Raw genomic sequence first — 19,052 nt, 5'->3', positions numbered from 1 at the left:
TTCTCCTTCATGGAATAATATCTTATGTTAAAGATGTTGTTCCATTCTATAGAAAATACTAATGGATAGGTTTTAGAATTAAAAAAAAAAACCTTGTTTTCATTAACAAGATGAAGACACATATATACAATTTGTACAGATTCTGCCACTCTTAAATATCTACTACAATCCCTAAGAATATGTTGAAAATAAATACAAAAAGAATTAAAGAGTTTGCCAAATATTATTGCTTGAAATATGAAGAACATTGCAACTGGAATAATGAAAATATTTTGCTCCTTGATTTAAGGATATGCGTATATTTTGTAATAGTTTCCCTCAAGCCAATTTGGGTGACAGGTTTGCACTCCACCAAGCTTGCCATTGATATTGTGGGCACCACTTTGTGCCTCCCTCAAGTTGGTGGAGAGTGAACTCTTACATAGTTTAGCAATAAGTTGAATGTTTCAGCACTAAGCCCCTTGGTTAACAAATTTGCAAGTTGATTGTGTGATGGAACAAAATTGAAAGCTAAGAGCTTTTGTTGAACTTGTTCTCTGATAAAATGAAAATCAAGCTCGATGTGTTTAGTTAGTTCATGAAATACTAGATTGGAGATAATGTGTATGATTGATCTGTTATCACATAATAGAAGAATAGATTCTATAATAGAAAATGACATATCTTTTAAAACATTGCGTAATCAAACCAGTTCTGTAGTTGTTAATGGCATTGTTCAATATTTAGCTTCTATTAATGATCTAGATATTATTTTTTGTTTCTTTGTTTACCAGCTAATGAGAGTGTCTCCTAGAAAAACAAGCATTCCTGAAATTGAGCACCTAGTAGTTAGATAAATAGCCTAATCTGAGTCACAGTACACCGTCAACTCAAGTGAGTTCATACTGGAATAAAAAAAGCCATGGTCAGGAGATTTCTTGATATATCGAACCAATCTTTTTGCCATAGAAAAATGAGATGCTCATGGTGCCTGCATGAATGGGCTTAAGACTTATACAGCATAAGAAATGTCCAATCGAGTCACTGTCAAATAGATTAGTCTCCTTACAAGTCTCCTGTATATAGTCACATCCTTTTGTAAGTCCTCTATCTCACCAGATAGATTGTGTTGTTATAGATGCACCTTTGCATATTTGAGACCTGCTTCTTTAATAATATCTCCTGCATATATGTGTTGATTCACATAGATTCCATCTTGATTCCTTTTAACCTCTAACCCCAAAAGATAATACAAAGTTCTAGGTCTTTTATTTTGAAACAAGTTTGGAAATATTTCTTAAATTGTGTACATTTATCTTCATTACTCCCAGCAAGTATAAGACCATCCACTTAGATTAATACTGCCAAGAAGCTATCCCCATCTAAAGTGTGAATAGTGAGTGATCTTATAGACTTTGTTTAAAACCATAATTGATAGAAGAAATGGAGAGTTTTCCAAACCATTATTATGGCACTTGTTTTAGTCCATACAAGGACTTATCCAACTTACCAATTAGTGAATCATTAGGAATTTCCATACCTTGAGGAGGTTTCATGAATTCTTCATTAAGTTCCCTATGTAAAAAAAAACATTGTCAATGCTCATTTGATGTAGTTCCCATCCTTTAATTGCTGAAATAGCCAACAAGCGTCACACTATAGTGAATTTAGCCACTGAAGCAAAAGTTTCATTATAGTTGAGTCCCTCCACTTGGCTATAACCTTTTGCAAATAATCGAGCTTTGTACCTCTCAATTGTTCCATCAGCTCTTCATTTAATTTTGAATACCCATTTGCTTCCAATTACCCTTTTTTCTTTTGGTAAAGGAACTAAACTCCATGTATTATTTAAAAAAAAGAGCTTTTAGCTCTTCATTCTTAGCTTTTTTTCACATTGAATTTTTGACAACATTCTTATAAGTATCTGGCTCAAAATTCACTTCTTCTATTCTTGCATTATTAGTAAAAAATACTACGAGATTTTTAAAAAAGAATGAATTTTGAGAATCTTTATCATACAATCAGTGGATATGAGTGGTAAACTCGGTTGGGTGTCTATAAGCCTCTTACAAGTCATTACATAATCTTCAAAACTTTGTGCATTCTTCTTCCCCTTTGTGGACTTGAGTTCTCAACTATCATTTCTTTTTCAATTTCACTTTTTATTTCAAGATCAGATTCTCTCATATCTTTTTCCTCTATCCTAATTGAGTCTTCTACATCTTCAAGTTGATTTTATGCATGTATTGATTCTTCACGTTCAATCACAATTGTCGATGATTATATTTTTGCTATTTTTGAAGGTTGTATAGTTTTAAAAGGAAAAGAATCCTCATAAAATATAACGTCTCAAGATTCAAAGAACATTCTAGTATTGAGTTCCATTACCTTATAGCCATTTTTTTCCCGAAGCATAATAAGGTTCAATCATGGTTGTCGATGATCGTTGGATTGATTTCTTCAGATGCTAGAGTGAAGACCTTGCATAAGAGGAATAGCATATTGCCTTAAAGACTTGTTTTCCTCCCTTTATTGTTTAGCCATTGTTTCAATGTGAGTTGCAGCTTATGAATTTTCTCTCCGAGGTCTTCAAAAAGTCTTTGATTTCTAGATCAAAAGGAACAATCTCTAAGTTTCTCACTCTTCATGTACAACGATTAAAAGTACCTAAAAATAAAGAAAACAAAGTTTGAATTAAGACAAAGATTGCTTGGTATTTATATTAGCAAATAGCAAGAAAACAATTCCTTAGAAACAGTGTCAAAAACTTGTTAGATTTATCACGTAAGTGTACATATCGTAACAAGTAATATATTAGTAAGTAGAGTGTCGAATCCCACAGATAATTGCACCAACTTTTGCTAAGTATTAAAATAACACAACCTAATCTTATTTAAACAATAGAAACTAAGTGATTAATTAAAAACAGAGTTATGCTAACAAAACTAAAACTAAGAACTAAAAGTAAGTTTTAACTAGAAAATTAATCAACTAACAAGCCTAAGACTATAATATCTCTCAACACTTCATTTGAATCTTCTCTCTCTCACTACTTACTTAATGGCTTAAGTTGCTAACCTAAAATCCCAATTTATTTATAATTCTCTGTTGAGGTTTTTATAAAAATATCCATCCCAATTAATTTCCTATATGTCTATGTAAATTCAACCGAATATACTTTAACCTTGTCTATATATGACATATAGGTATATGTCTATCCTATATGTAAATCAAATCACCTAATCAACTTAAGTGAATTCGAACATAAGCTATTCCATTCATAGCTAACTCTAAACTCCTTTGTCAAGTTGCATTTAGGTTTCCAGATCAAGCTAGTAGAAGCATTAAACATAAAATTGAAATAAACAACTCATATTCCATTGATCCTAAGCAAAAGAAAGATAAAGAATTCAAACTATTTATTTAGTTCAATTGAAATTTTAGATAAAGTAAATTAGTTCATAATACTACTAAAAACATCATCCAAAGAAAAGTAACCATCAATACAAGTCAAAGAAAGTGAAAAAAGAACAAAAATAGAGAGGGAAACTACGAGTTGTCAAATCTTGAATATTCAATCTTCTTTGATTTTCCTTACTTTCTTGCTTGTTTGATGACTTTTTTTTTCTCTAGAAAACTTACTCTAATTGTGTCGTTAATTGCCCCCAAAAATTACCTTAAATAGCCCTTTTAAAACCTTATTTTAATAAAACTTGAAAAAGTTTTAAACCAAGATGTCAGGTTGGCGTAGCAGCTTTAGCTTTCTAGCACCGCAGCACTTTACTCTCTAGTGTTTGTTTAGGATAACATCATCTTGTGATGTCACAGCTTTGAGCTCTCGGGTGTAAGAATGATGCCCTTGCTCAACACGATGCCACGACACCCATGTCTTCACAGTCACACACCCAAAGGCTCATTCTTACCTTATGCTGCCTCTACTGCCCTACTTCATCTTGTGACGTGATTTTTTCCTTCTTCCAAGCTAAACTGGATAAAGTAGTAAACATGAAGTTGTATGCCAATCTCAATGGCTCAAGAATCGCGTCAATTGGACTTATAGAATGCGAGTTATGTTCAAAATACTAGAATATGTGCAAGAGAAGCATAAACCTTGCAAGCTCTCTCCTTCATCACTTGAAGCCTTTTTCAATAATAACTAAACTAAAAAGAAATTTAACATAAAATTTTAAATTAAACAACTCAACATGCTTTAAACATAAATTTTGAAAAATAATTAAATACTTTTAATTTCGAACCTAAATCTCAAGAACTTAGCCAATTTAATGCTCATTATATATCAAAATAACTCTATGAAACTGAGTTATCATACATTAAATAAACCTTTCAATCTAGAAAATGGGATTTGTCCTAACATTCTGTGAAGTAATTCTGGTTAATTCTTTAATCTCAAAGCATTTGCCCAAAATTTTTTTCCTTTAAAATGATAGAGCCCCCTTCCATTCTACTTGCTCCAATCACCCTCTTAGTGACAAGGTCTTGTAAAATATATTCATTTGAAAAAAATGCTATTAAGCCTTTTAAGTCTCGAGTAATTCTACTAATTGAAGCTAAATTGCAGGTAAAATTTAGAAAAGAAAGAACTTTATGTAAAACAATATTGGGATTTAGTTGAATATCTCCAACACAATCCATTTGTGACTTTTTTCCATCTAGTAGTGTAACTTCCATAATAGATTTTTCTGGATATTTGCATTTCAAGAACTTTGAATCTGATACAAAATGGTTAGGTGCCCCACTGTCTAGAATCCAATTTCGAGAACAAGAAATTTTACCAACAAAGTTGATAATGAGAGTTCCTTGTTTGACTCCGTCAAGTATTGCCATCAGTTGATCAAACCAAGTTTGAGATAACCTTATTGTATTTGTAACAATCTGTTGTTGATTTGCTCGTTACTAGGGATGTTAATAAGTACCTTGTTACAAGGTACTCGAGAGTACCCAACTCGATTATATAAGGTTAGGGTACCTTATAAACGGGTTTGAGATGGGTTTGGTAGTAATTTCACTACTTGTAACAGGTTCGAGTACAACCCCTTGGGTACCCGCTACCCGAACCTAATTATGTTAACATCTAGGTTTAGGTAGGCACCCACCCCAACTCGAATCCTATACCCATTTATATAATATTTTATTAATATTTATATAATAGATAATTAAATTAAATTAAATTAAATATGTAAAATTTTGTTGGTGTTTGGATTTTAATTTGTGTAAGGATGAGAAATACGTCACATTTTTACCAATTTATGAATAATTCATTTTGATAGAAATTGATAGAGATATTAATGATATATGATTGTTAGTCAAATTATTAATTTGATATCATTAATATATTTAAATTAAAAAACTATTAGAGTATTAGTTATGTTTAAATAATATGAATATCTTATCATATTACAAGAAATATAATTACTGTTAAATATATACTTTTAATATAAACATATTTGCTTTTTATTTTATATTTTACAAAAATTATAACTTATAAAATTATTAGTTGTAATATATATACCTTTCTTTATATAAACTCTAAGAATAAATACATCAAAAAGGAGATTGTGAGATTAAAGTAGTTTGTCAACTTATTTTTTTTAATTTCATGTAATTAAGGACAAATCTATAAAGTTAATTAAATTAATTCATGAAAATATGATTATTGATCAACTTGTAATGTCTTTTAATATATACTTTATATATTCTGTTAATTTATAAGGAATATAATTACTATTATATATATACTTTTAATATAAACATATTTACTTTCTATTTTGTGTTAACTTTACAAAAATTATAATTTATAAAATTATTAATTATAAATATATATACCTTTGTTTACATAGATTTATAATATGTATACCTAAAGAGAGGTTGTGAGATTAGAATATAATTATTATTTTTTTGCTTTTATAAATTTAAATTAAACAATGATTGTTGTAAACTTGTAATTTTATTGTTTATTTGCTTTTATAAATTTAATTGTTAGTGAATGGTATGGAATATGGATGTGAATTGTAAAATATAATTTAATTGTATATTGATACAAGTTTGGATTCGGGTTCGAGTAAGTGGGTACCCATGAATAGTTAAATAAAATTTTTTAACATAACTGAGTTTTTAAACAGATTCGTGTAATTGTCGAGTAGCAGGTATGTATTAGGCTTCAGGTTAAAGTAATAAATTTTAAAAATATCTGGGTAGTTATCGGGTTTTAGTACTCTACAACTTAATCGGGTTCAAGTTCGGATACCTCAAAATTAACTGGTACCTTACCTGTTGACATCCTTACTTATTGTTAAGAATGCACGTTATTTCCTTTTGGTTTTTGTTACTGCTGCATTAATGGATGTCTTTACTTGAAAGTTCATTTTCTTCCTGTGCCAATTTGGTGGATATCCTACAATCTCAAAACAGTTTTGTTTTATGTGACTTATCATTTTTTAGTGTTCACATTTTGGCCTTTTGTTTGGATCTAAATCATATGCTTTGAATGCTACTACCTCGACAATTGACCTTGCCATTGTCACCTCTTCTAAACTCAATAAAGAATAAGTAGTTGTTAAAGATGGTAATGGATCCTTACAAAGAATATTCGATCTTACAACCGGATAGGAATCACTCATTCCCATTATAAATTGATGCAAATTTTCTTCTTTTTTTTCTCTGCCCAAGACTCCTCACATACAACTCTCACATCCTTGTCTATGAGACCTAGAAAAACTTTCAAGTTGATCCCAAAGTCCCTTCATTTTTGTATAATAAGTTGAGATTGTCAACTCACCTTGTCTAGTGTTGAAAATTTCTCTTTTTAGTTCTTGAATACGAGGTCCACTTTCATGTGAAAACCTCTCTTCCATATCTCTCCAAATGTAATAAGCAGTGTCATGACATATAGCACTGTTATGAAACTCCTCATTAAGTAAGTTTAACAACTATACTACTATCATAACATTACAAGTCAACCAATCATCTTCTTCTAGATCTCTTTTTTCTGGTTTCGATAATTTTTCATCCATAAATACCAACTTGTGTTTTGATTGCGTTGATAATAGCTCTCCTCCATATTGAATAGTTGGGTCCTTTTAGTGCATGGGCGACCAACAAATCACCTAGTCTATCAAAATTACTCATATAATAGTGAAATGGTTTGTCATTTTTTGCTTTGGTAGAGGATTTTGATTGGTTTTTTTTGTTTGTTTTTCTACCATATAAAAAAATGTTCACAAGAAAAAACAACTTAGCTCTAATACCATGTAAAAAATACCAATAGGTTGGCTTTAGAATCAGAAAAAATCATGCTTTCAATAACAAGATGAAGACATATATATACAATTTGTACAAATTCTATCACACTTAAATATCCTTTAAAATCCCTAAGAATATTTTGAAAATAAATATGGAAGGAATTAAAGATTTTGCCAAATATTATTGCTTGAAATATAAAGAATATTGTTGCTGGAATAATGAAAATATTATACTCCTTGATTTGAGGATATTCATATATTTCATAATACATTCATTGTATTTGTTGCATTTTCCTGTGAAGCTCGAAACAAAATTAATAAGCTTTACATATATAAATATAAATCCACCATGATAATTTTTTAAAAAAATATGAACAAAAACAATTAAGATATCCGTTATTTTTTTAGGTATGTGTCTATCCAAATTTTATTATTTGCAAGGTATCCAAATCTTATAAATACTTGATTAATAATTAAAAATTTGTACCTTAACTTACTCGAATTATAAAGAAACGACTATTATTATCCAAGCCCGATAAATGCTCCATTGCTAGAAAAGAAAAAAATCAAAAAAAATACAAAAAAAAAAGTGAAAGAAAAAGGTTGAGAAAGAATTAAAAAAAAAAAAGAAAGAAAAACCTAAGTCCCTTTAAAAACTCATGATTTCAACTTCCTAACAAAGCACGAAAAATTGAGCCTTCCACATCATAGAACTAAATTAAAAACAATATAATCTAAATAATTCTTTCCTTGCCAAGTAAATCTACAAAATAATTAGATGTGCATCTCCAAAATTGGATGTCACCCTCACATCAATTTGCAGAAAAATCTTCTAAATATTGCTCGACAAAGGCAAGCGACAACAACTTCAAGACCTCAACGTTTTGAGTTTTCTTAATTTAAGGCTTTTTAGTTTTGTAAGAAGGTTAAGGTGAGAGGCCATAGATAACCAAATTTTGTTTCTTTAGTTAAGTGATAGAACAAATAAATATAAGTTAGTATCTGTTGAGTTTTAGGTTGACTAGAATTCTAGATCTTATTTAATTAGGATTCTTGTTTGTGTACAGCATTGAGTAGTTGTATGATTTTAAACTTCTTATTCCACATCGAGTCCTAATCACATTCTACTTTGGACTTTTAGACTATAAAAGTGGATCTTTAGGTTTTAGAATTGAAAGTAGTGCTTTGAGAGCTTTAGAGAGGGAACACCTAGTAACTCTGTCATTTGCTCTAGGTGGAGCTAGAGTGGTTTGGGTGAGTGTTCTTGGGAGGTTATTGAGAAAGAGTGCGCAGGAGATTTTGGGTTGGTTTGGGGAACCATAGAGGTCAATTTATTGTACTTTAATTTCTCAATAATAGAAGAACAGTTTCACTCCATGGACGTAGGTAAGAGGTCGAACCACGTAAATTCTTGTGTTTTTCTGTTTGCTTAATTTCTCTGGGTTTCATCTTTTTGTTGTTTCTTGGGCAATTTCCACAACAGTATCTTATCATTTCAAGTTTTGAAGTTGGCTAAATTAGTAAATATTTGATTTCTTAATTCAAATCATTAGGGTTGATTCTCACAATTTGCAAACTTTTGATAGCATTTGTTAAATATAATATATAAAATATGGGTTTAGGGTTCAATTATCATATATCTAAGGAATGATATTCATACGCCACTAGAATCTAAAATAGATAATAAACTTTATACTCTAATCTGTTTTAAATTTGAATTTAAAATACCATAATCTTATGTGATTGGGTCAAAGAACTTTGAATACTCAAAAATTCGATACTTATTATCATCATTAAGAAAAACTGACCAAACTGAAAGACACCAAATTGTCTCATGGTATTGCTAGTATTTTCATAGTATAATAGCTGATGAATTATGTCTAGTCAACTCCCCTCTTGTTGAGGAAGCCCTAGTTATTCATGCTTTTAAAAGGCATTAGTGCTTTCTTTCAGGAGGTTTGAAAATTCCACACATCTTTGAATTTATATGCATTAAAATGGAGATTACTCTTAATAAATATAGATTTTAATTCATTATTTTCATTAATGATAATCACTATTTTTTTAATTTTTTTAAAAATATAAAATTGAAAATATTACATCATAATTTTAAAAAATAAAAAATTAAATCCTGAAATGAAGAACCAATTATTCTTTTATATTTTACAAGTTTTTTTTTTGTTGTGAATATCCATTTGTCTTATCTACATCTAGATTTGGATGTAAATTAGATTGGATCGACATTAGGATTTAATCCATCTAATCCCTTAGTATTATCTTCATCTTATAAATTCTATCTAGATGAAGGGTTATTTGCTTATAAATAGGCCCCTCACTTCATCTGTAAACATACACTTCAATAAAACCTTTTTTCTCCTTCTAAATACTTTCTTTCTTTTCTTTAGTTGTTGTTTCAGGTTATCTTTATTTGTTCTTTTAAATTATATTTTCATAACACATTATTAATACGATTCTCTAATTTCTCAAGCTTTAATATCATTTAGTTTTCATTATTATCTCAAAATCGAAGTTCAATTTTTTGCAGGTAATATTTATCTATTGCCATTTTATTATTTTTTTTCCAAATTTACCAATCTATAATAAGTCAATTTTCAATTTTATATTAATTGTTTTATATCAGCCAATTTATTGTTTTGCTTGTCGATTACAATATTTTGTGCAATACAAACTTCTAAGTTTTTCTTTTAAGTTATCACCATGTCAAATATTACAAAACTGGAATTTGTGGCCTTTGATATTACTGGCAAAAACTATCTATCTTGGATTTTAAATGTTGAAATTCATTTAGATGCTATGAGTCTTGGAGACACAATCAAAGAAGAAAATAAAGTATCCAATCAGGATAAGGCAAAAGCAATGATTTTCCTTCGCCACTACCTTCATGAAGGATTAAAAATTGAGTATCTCATAATAAAAGATCTAGTCAATCTTTGGAAAAGTCTAAAGGAAAGATATGATAACTAGAAAACAATAATTCTGCCAAAAGCTCGTTATGATTGGATGCATCTACGACTGCAAGATTTTAAAACTATAATTGAGTATAACTCAACATTATATCGAATTAGTCCTTAACTAAAATTATGTGGAGAAAAGGTGATTGATGCTGATCTGTTAGAAAAAAAAAACATTCTCTTCTTTTCACATGTTAAATGTGCTCCTACAGCAGCAATACCGTAAAAAAGGCTTTAAAGAATACTTTGAACTGATTTTATGTCTTCTTGTGGCTGAGGAAAACAACGAGTTATTGATGAAAAATCATGAATCTCAACCAATTGGTTTTGCTCCATTTTCTAAAGTGAATGTGACATCGTTCAGAAATTATGGCCGTGGTCGTGGTCATAGCCATGGATGTGGAAAAGGTAACCATAATTATCGCAATTGTGGTGGTTACACAAATTATTATTCTGATAATAAGAACACCCACCAGCAATGGATGAACAGTGAATAAATATAAGAAAAAGACAAAGGTAGACAAAATAAAAAGAATATAAAAATGTTTATTATCTATGTGGCATGAAAAGCCATTGGTCACGTACCTGTCGTACACCAAAACATCTTGTTGAACTTTATTAAGCATCACTAAAAGATAAAGGAAAAAATATCGAAACAAATTTTGTTGAAGATGATAGCTAAGTTGATATAACACACTTGGATGTTGCTGATTTTTTTGCCTACCCTAAACGATGAATTGACTATTTGATTGGTGATGGAAATGCCAATAATGAAATTTCTTAAATTGTTTGTTGATGTGTTTTAATACAACTTTATTAGGAATTTGGTATATTTAATATAACTCTATTAAGAAGTTGATGTGTTTTAATATGTCTATTAGGAAGTTTTTTGTATGTGTTTTAATAATAAAGTTTATATTTAATGTTCTCTTATGTCAACTTGTAAGTTTCTTACTATATATATTTTATTTTTAAAAAAAAATATGGATATTTATCTGGTTGGATCCAAGATCAATGATGAAGATATATGTCTAATAAATAGTGCTACAACACACACTATATTTAAAGATAAGAAATATTTTTCCAACTTAACAATGGAAGAAGCTAATGTCAATACAATATCTGGTAGTACAAGATTAATTGAAAGTTCCAAAAGAGTCAATATTTCACTAGTCGAAAGAACAAAGTTTATGATAAAAGATGCATTATTTTCTACTAAATCTCAAAGAAACTTATTAAGTTTTAAAAATATTCATCTGAATGGATATCATATTGAGACAACAAATGAAAGATACACTAAATATTGTTGGCTTCATTAGTTTTTGATGATAATAAAACATTCCCATTTATTTGTGTCTAATACCTTTATTTGAGTGTGCAGGAAATTAATATATGAAATTAATTTCTTAAGCCTTCAAAGAGTATTTTTGAAAGAAAAAGAGGGATAAAATCAACAAGATGTAACTGAATAACAAGGAGGAAGCTTGTTAGTGAAACAAGGAAGAACATTGGTTGACCAAATTTTAAATTGGAGAAATGACGGGCTAAAGAGTTTGAAAAACAGAACCAACTTAGTCAACCAAGTCAGTCGACTAAGTGCCCTCTACCAAAATCTGCAAATCAGAAACAGAATCAACTTAGTCAACCAAGTTAGTCGACTAAGAGCTCTCTGTCTGCAATTTGAATTAGAGCACTACAAGACAGAATAACGGCTAGAACTCATCCTCAACTGTTTCCAACGGCTATAAACTGTCAAACTGCCATCAAAGGTGCATCTCCAAGTATAAAAGGGTCTTCCAACAATGAGAAACAAGTTTTTTAGAAGCCTTGAATGAGATTTAAGCTATAGAAAGTAGAAAAACCAGAAAAGCTTCACTTCATTTGTCTGCACTTAAACGCCTATTCTTTGCATTTGTCTTTTGCTCTCAATCTTGTACCAATCATATCAACCAGTGATCATAAGTACTTTCTTTGACTACTTCTCTTGTATTCCTAGAGTGAGGAAGTCACTTTAAGGGGTTATTCAAGCTTGGGATAGCTTGATTATTATAGGTTGTGGTTGAGCCTGTGAAAAACTAGTGTAAAAAGTTATGGCTGAACCTGGTAAAAGCCATTGTAAAAACTTGGTGGAAGCTTGTGAATTTCACCGATTGTTAGTGAATTTGTGGGAAAATCCTTGGTTAGATAATCAAGGTAGTGGATGTAGGTCTTGGACTGAACCACTCTATATTGTTGTGCATTTTATACTCTATTTTTGTTTTCTTAAGTTCTGGAATTTAGTTTCCAATCTTGTCAAGAGCCAAATTGTATTATTCACCCCCCCTCTAGCACATATTATAGGGACTAACAATTGGAATCAGAGTTAGTTCCCTGTTTTTAAGGCTTAATATCCTTTGGGAAGATCCAAATGGCTCAACAAAAAACCATAATTGTTGAGGGACAATCAATAAACAAACCACTTCTATTTGATGGCTCTAATTACCCTTATTGGAGAACTAGAATGTCAATCTATATTAGGGCTATAGATTATCAAATGTGAGACGTCATAACTGATGGACCCTTTATGCCCTCAACCGTGAATGTAGTGACAAATGAGTTGATGCCCAAGCCAAGGTCTGAATGGACTGAGGCTGAAACTAAGAAAGTTCAAATAAACTTTAAGGCCATTAACACATTACATTGTGCCTTGACCCCCACTGAATTTAACAAAGTCTCAAGCTGTACAACAACTAAACAAGTGTGGGAAAAACTTAGAATAATCCATGAAAGGACTTCTCAAGTAAATGAGTCCAAAATTGCTCTCTTAACACATAGTTATGAAATGTTCAAAATGGAGCCTGGTGAAGACATCACCAGCATGTTTGATAGGTTTACAAACATTATAAATAAATTAAGTCAGCTAGGCAAGCCTATCCCTAAACATGAATTCGTTAAGAAACTGCTTAGATGCCTACCAAAATCGTGGAAACCAAAAGTGACTGCCATTAGAGAGGCTAAAGATCTGAACATCATCACTCTCGATGAGATTCGTGGTTCTTTTCTCACTCATGAGCTAGAGCTTAAGGAAGAAGAAGAATAAGACCGAAGGGAAGCAAAGGAAAAGAAAAAGAGCATTGCACTTAAAGCCAACATCCTTGAAGAAGAGTTGGAAGAGCTCTCCTGTGATGATGATGAAGAATTGGCTCTAGTTGCAAGAAAATTTAGAACACTAATGAGCAGAAGAAATCAAAGGCTAACTAGAAGAGGTTTCAGGGAATACCAAGATGCTTTATGAAAAATAAGGAACAAAAATGACTCCAACAAAAAGAAGGAGATGATCTGCTACGTATGCAAGAAACCTGGTCACTTCAAGTCCGAGTGTCCATTGTTGAAAGATGAAACCCCCAAGAAAAATAAGAGATCCAAGAAAGCAATGGTGGCTGCTGCATGGTCGGACAGTGACACATCAAGCTTTGAAACTGATGATGAAAAATCTGAGAAAAGAGCAAATATCTATTTAATGGCACAACAGGATGAAACAAAAGGTACCCTCATCCCCCTGCATTAATTCTTATGATGATTTACAGGATGAATATGAATGCCTTTATGATGAATTTGAAAAAAAAATTCAAAATACAAATCATTGAAGAAAAAGGCTGCATTACTTGAAAATGATTTGGAACAAATCAAACAAGAGTTCACCTCTATTGTTGAGTAAAGAAATATTTTGCAAGTTGAGTTAGAACACTCAAAAACAAACTTTGAGTTTTTAAAACAAGAGCTGGAAAACAAGTCTGAAGCCTTGCAAATAACTCTTGATGAAAACACAGCTCTTAAATGTTTGAAAAATGAATCTTCAAAAAGAGATGCATACCACAATAAATATTCAGCTAAAGCATTACCAAGATGTTATAATTGTGGTAAACATGGTCATTTGTCATATGACTGTTTTAAGAAAAGAAAAGTATAGAAAGTTAAGAAAATTTGGGTTCCTAAGGGATCCTTTGCTGCAACTAACACTCAAGGACCTATCAAAGTATGGGTACCTATAAAGAAAAACTGAAATTATGTTTTGTAGGTTGAGCTGGACTTAAAAGAGACATGTTCAAAAGCTCAACTCAAGAAGAAACAGCCTTGGTACTTGGATAGTGGCTGTTCACGGCACATGACAGGACATGAAATGCTGTTTGCTTAGTTGGATAAGAGAAATGAAGGAACCATATCCTTTGGAGATGATTCAAAAGGCAGAATCCATGGTATAGGTACGATTGGTAAGAGTTCCAAACTCAAATTAGTCATGTGTTGCTAGTTAAAGGCTTAAAGCATAATCTACTAAGTATTAGTCAATTATGTGATAATGGATTTAAAGTATATTTTGATTCAACTAAGTGTGAAGTGATTGATATGAGTACAAATAAAATCTCATTTATAGGAAAAAGGCTAAAGAACATGTATGTAATTTTTCTTGAAGACCTTGATGTGATTAGTGAAGTATGTCTTGTTGCAAATGCTAAGAATGATAACTGGTTATGGCATAGGAGATTAAGACATGTGAGCATGCATACTATGTATAAATTAATAAAGAAAAATCTTGTTGTTGGACTGCTGGAATTGAAATTTGAAAATAATAGGATATGTGATGCTTGCCAACTAGGAAAAGAGGTTAGAACATCCTTTAAGACTAAGAAAATAGTGTCAACATCTAGACCTCTTGAATTGTTGCACATTGATTTATTTGGTCAATAAGCACAACTAGCTTAGGAGGTAAATCTTATGGCTTTATAATAGTTAATGACTATTCTAGATATACTTAGGTATACCTCCTTGCTCATAAGAATGATGTTCTACAAGCATTCTTAAGTTATTGTAAGAAAGTAGAAAATGAAAAAGGACTAGCCATAGTTAGCATAAGGTGTGACCATGGAGGAGAATTTGAGAATGATGAGTTTGAAAAATTTTGCAATGAAAAGGGGTTGGATCACAATTTTTTTGCACCTAGAACACACCAGCAAAATGGAGTTGTAGAGAGGAAAAATAGAACATTAAAAGAAATGGCTAGGACCATGTTATGTGGAACAACCTACCTAAATATCTTTGGGCTGAGGCAGTAAATATAGCAGCTTGTATTCTTAATAGAGTCTCAATAAGACCCTTGATTTCAAAGACTCCATATGAACTTTACAAAGGTAGAAAACCAAATATTTCTCACCTTAGGAGTTTTGGCTGTAAATGCTTTGTATTAAACAATGAAAACAGCCTTTAGGGAAGTTTAATGCAAAGAGTGATGAAGCAATATTTTTAGAATATGCATTAAACTCAAAGGCCTATAGAGTTTTTAACAAAAGGACCTTAATCGTTGAAGAATCAGTCCATGTAGTTTTTGATGAGTCAAATGCTTTACAAAAGGAAATTCATGATGATGATGATGATATAGAAATCTTAGAAAAACAAATGAAAGAAATGAGCTTAGAGAATAATAAAAATAATGAAGAAAGCTCATCTAAAAGAGAAAATGAAACTCCATTTCTAGAAAATCTACAAAGAGCAGAAAATCAGCATGATGATCTACCAAGGAGTTGGAGATTTGTAAGAGATCACCCACAAGACCAAATAATAGGTGACATTTCACAATGAGTTAGAACTAGGAAAGTAACTAGAGAAACTTGTGAGTTTTCAGCTTTGATATCTCAAATTGAACCAAAAAACTTTGAAGAAGCTGAAAATAAGGAAAGTTGGATAATGGCCATGCAAGAAGATTTTGATCAATTCACTAGGAATCATGTATGGTCATTGGTACCTAAACCTTCAAATCATCCTATTGTTAGTACTAAATAGGTATTTAGAAATAAAGTAAATGAGCAAAGAAATGTAGTTAGAAACAAAGCTAGGCTGATAGCAAAAGGATACAACCAAGAAGAAGGAATAGATTATGATGAAACCTTTGCTCCCATAGCTAGGATTGAAGCCATAAGGTTGTTTCTAGCTTTTGCATGCTTCATGAATTTTAAGTTGTACTAAATGGATGTAAAAAGTGCATTCTTAAATTGATTAATTCAAGAGGAAGTTTTTATAGAACAACCACCTGGTTTTGAAGATTTTCAAAAATCTGATCATGTTTTTAAGCTTCACAAAGCATTGTATGGATTGAAACAAGCTCCTAGAGCTTGGTATGAGAGGCTTTCAAAATTTTTAGTTGAAAAAGGATATGATAGAGACAGCATCGATACTACATTGTTCATTAAGAGATATCTAAATGATTTAATTGTTGTGCAAATATATATGGATGATATTTTATTTGGTGCAACTAATGAAGCTTTATGCAAGAACTTTGCAAAGGAAATGCAGGGTGAATTTGAGATGAGCATGATGGGAGAGTTGAAGTACTTCCTTGGTCTTCAAATCAAACAAAGTGAGGAAGGAATCTTCATCAACCAAGAAAGATATACTTATGATATGCTCAAGAAATTCGATATGCTAAAGCTGAAATCAATTTCCACACCAATGAGTCCATCCACCAAACTCGATTTAGATGAAAAAGGTAAGGATGTAAATCAAAAGCTCTATAGAGCTATGATCGGCTCTCTTCTCTACTTAATAGCAAGTAGACCAGATATTCAGTTTTGTGTGTTCTTGTGTGCTAGATTTTAGTCACAGCCTAAAAAATCACACCTAACAACTGTTAAGAGAATTTTTAGATACCTCATAGACACTCAAGAACTAGGAATATGGTACTCTAGAAACTCAACTCTTAACTTAGTTGGATATTCAGATGCTTACTTTACTATCATCAGAACTGATAGGAAAAGCACTAGTGGAACATGCCAATTTTTACGAAGGATGCTTGTGTCTTGGTCTAACTAGAAGCAAAACTCAGTAGCACTATCTACAGCATAGCCTGAATATGTTTCATTAGGTAGTTGCTGTGCACAAATCCTTTGGATCAAGCAACAATTAAAAGACTATGGAATAATTACGCATAATGTACCGATATACTGTGATAACACAAGTGCAATCAATATATCAAAAAATCATGTGCAACATTCTAGAACAAAGCACATTGAAATTAGACACCATTTTATTAGAGGCGATGTAGTGAAAATGACATTAAAATAGATTTTGTGAATACTCTACATCAATTAGCAGACATTTTTACCAAACCACTAAGTGAAGATAGATTTTGTGAGATTAGAAGAAATTTGGGGATGGTTAATGTGAAGGAATTATAAGAAAATCTTTGGCTCTCACATTGAAAACAGAATGCATTCAGTCGACTAAGGAATTCTTAGTCAACTAAGAGTGGCTTGACATCCTTAAATAATAAGACTCAGTGAGTTTAAAGAAATAGGAGTAAATTGTGGTAAAATTTTGATTTATCGGGTGTAAAGAGGAATAGAGAAGAGCTGCCAAATGTAAATAATCAAAATTTTATAGGGAGATTTAAAAATATGAAGAAATAAAAGTAGGGCAGTTCTTAAAGGAAGATGAGAAGTTTTCTGAGCAATAACTGCTGCCAACCTCTTCTTCTATCTCCTCTGCAACCCGTTGCTCTAAAAACAAAACCGACTCAGACCTTCAAAAATTTTTAGAACCAAAATGGCTAGAACATCTCAGAGTAAAGAAGTATCAGAGAAGAAGAAAGGAAAAAGGCCAATGAAGGAAGAAACTGAAATAGAAAGTCAGAAGAAGAAACAAAAAATCGTGCCTTCTTCAGTGAAGGAAATAATCGAGAAACTAAGAGAAAAAAAGCAGAAAATAGATAAGAAGAAAGATATAGAACCCTCACTCCAAAAAGGTATCAGTTCCTCTTCTTCTTCGAAATTTAGAAATAAGCTGCATGAGTATAGATTCAAGAATATAGAAAATGCACCAATCTCCTGCAAAAAGTTTATTGATTGAAAGAGTTTTGAGGAAACTGTAGAAATTCAGACCAGTCTATCTGAGTACTTTGATGAGCTGAAACTTAAAGGTTACAGCACCTTTAAGAATAGGTCATATAGTCCAAGTCTGGTTAAAGAATTTTACTCTAGCATTGCTCTGAAAGAAAAGGAATCATAGATTCTGATGACTATGTAGAAAATGGCTTGAATGTCTATTTGAATGAAAAAGAGTTTGTTGTGACTGCTGGAGATTTAGGGAACCTGCTGAAAATAGAGGGTGAAATAGGTGAATTTGAACTTTCAGAAAAATATGATCCGTCCTCACTATGGGAGATCATCACTGAAAGGAAAGAAAAATACTCCTCTAAAAGTAATTCAGGTCTGATAATCAATCCACAAATTAGGATACTGCATTACTTTATAGTAGCAAATATTCAAAGGAGGAGTGGAAGTCTTAGCTACATCAGCATCTAAGATCTTTGGCTGATGGAGCATGCTTTTAATGGAGTATCTCTAAATTTGAGGAGATTTATGATTGAAAAAATGAGAAGTGCCTGCAGACTTGATAAAGTCAATCTGCCATATGGGAATGTGATTACATCCCTTGTGCAGAAGAAAGGAATATGGCTAAAAGGTATGATATAGACCTGGTGAAAACCAGAGACCAAGCCATTTATTATGGCAGCTTAGTTAAGATGGGGTATGTGCTCGATGGAGAGAAGTTTATTAAAACCTCCAAAACTGGCCCAAGAAAATATCACTGTATGCATGCTCAACCTGAAGAAGCTCCTTCTAGATTTTCGAATGAGATGATTTTTAATTTGCTTATGAGGATTGATGGTAAGTTGACTGACCAAGGAGTGAAGCTACAGAAAATGAAAGATAAAATCACTGAGTTGGAAAACAAGCTGAAGGTGAAGGAAAACATGGCATCTGAACTTGTGGCTGCAGATAGTTCTACCACATCCAGCACTGCACCTGCACAG

Source organism: Theobroma cacao, chromosome 9 (genome assembly GCF_000208745.1).
Source record: "Theobroma cacao cultivar B97-61/B2 chromosome 9, Criollo_cocoa_genome_V2, whole genome shotgun sequence".
Classification (NCBI taxonomy): Eukaryota; Viridiplantae; Streptophyta; class Magnoliopsida; order Malvales; family Malvaceae; genus Theobroma; species Theobroma cacao.
Note: the sequence above shows the minus strand (reverse complement) of the source record.